The following is a 1,305-nucleotide window of genomic DNA, read 5'->3' as shown; positions in this document are numbered from 1 at the left end:
GAGAAAGCTAAAGCTACCGCGGCTGTGGCGGCAGCGAATGCATCTGAGGAGATGGCGAAGGCGGCGAAGGAGAGTTATACTCGGACATATACTGAGCTTGTGGAGACAAAGGAGAGGTTGCGATCTGCTCAGGATGATTTTTACGAGCTAGAAGGACATGTGGCTAAGGGCATGGATGCTATGTTTGAAAATTTAAAGGCTCAGGTCCGGGTTCTTGCTCCTGACCTGGATCTGAGTTTATTTAGTACGGATAATGTTGTCGTGGAGGGAAAGATTGTTCCTGCTCCCAACGAGGATGAGGTTCCGGTGCCTGACCCCAAAGTTCCAGTTGCGAACCCGACTTTACCTTCGGCTGGGGAGGAGTCTGGCGTGGAGGTTTTAAACCGAGATGACGGTGCTGTGAAGGCTGTCCCGATTTCTATGGTTCTTCCTCCGCAGCCTTCTCCCGACGTGGAGTACGGAAAGGATCTTGATTCCCTGTAATCTTTTCTCTTTGGTTTTTTGCCCGGCCTGTGGGCTCTTTTTTGGACGGTTTTTACTATCTGTTAATGCTTTGAATATCTTTTTTGCTATTAGCTACTTGTAGTAACTTTTTAGCTTATTATGTGGTGTTTGTTCGCGTTTTGACTTTTCACCTTTTGCTTTTTAGTTGTTTTTGGATAACAACCTTTTAGCTAGCGCTTTTTGAAACTTCGTTTTACCCTTCTCTTTGATTTCGTTTCTTCGCTTGTACTTTTTGGCTGTTTTTGTATAGCAACCTTTTAGTAAGCGTTTTTCGAAATCTTTGTTTTCGCCGTTTTAAGGCTTCTTTCTCGGGTTCGGGCTTTTTCTCGGACCTCGGGGGGGTCGAGTACTTCCCTTTATTGGGTCCGGCCTTTATTGTTGGTCGGCCTTTTAAGTTATTTTTGTAACCTCTTTTATTTGGCTTTTTTTTTTTTGAGCCTTTTCAGGGTTGCTTTATAACTTCTCACATTAATTTGAACCTCGTCGCTTTTATCTTTGCCGACCTTGTGTGGTCTCTTGGCAATGATTTTTTGCGTTTTGTCGAGCATAAATTAATGCGCCTTGGCGGGGTACTTTTCAGGATTTGTTTCATTACGAGGAAGAAGAAAAGAAAATAGAAAAATTTGATTAGTATTAAAAAAGAAAGAATATTTACAGAGTGTTTACCCTTGACTAGGTCGGGTGCCTTACTTGACCGGGTGTCTCATTAAAAAACCCTGGTAGGGAAAAAGAGTACACCTCGGGTTAAATTTTTCTAGCTGTAGTACCGTCTTAGATTACAGGCGTGCCAGGCCCTGGGCA

Source organism: Arachis duranensis, unplaced genomic scaffold (assembly GCF_000817695.3).
Source record: "Arachis duranensis cultivar V14167 unplaced genomic scaffold, aradu.V14167.gnm2.J7QH unplaced_Scaffold_354584, whole genome shotgun sequence".
NCBI classification, from domain to species: Eukaryota; Viridiplantae; Streptophyta; class Magnoliopsida; order Fabales; family Fabaceae; genus Arachis; species Arachis duranensis.
The sequence above is the reverse complement of the archived record's forward strand: the minus strand, read 5'-3'. Positions refer to the sequence as shown.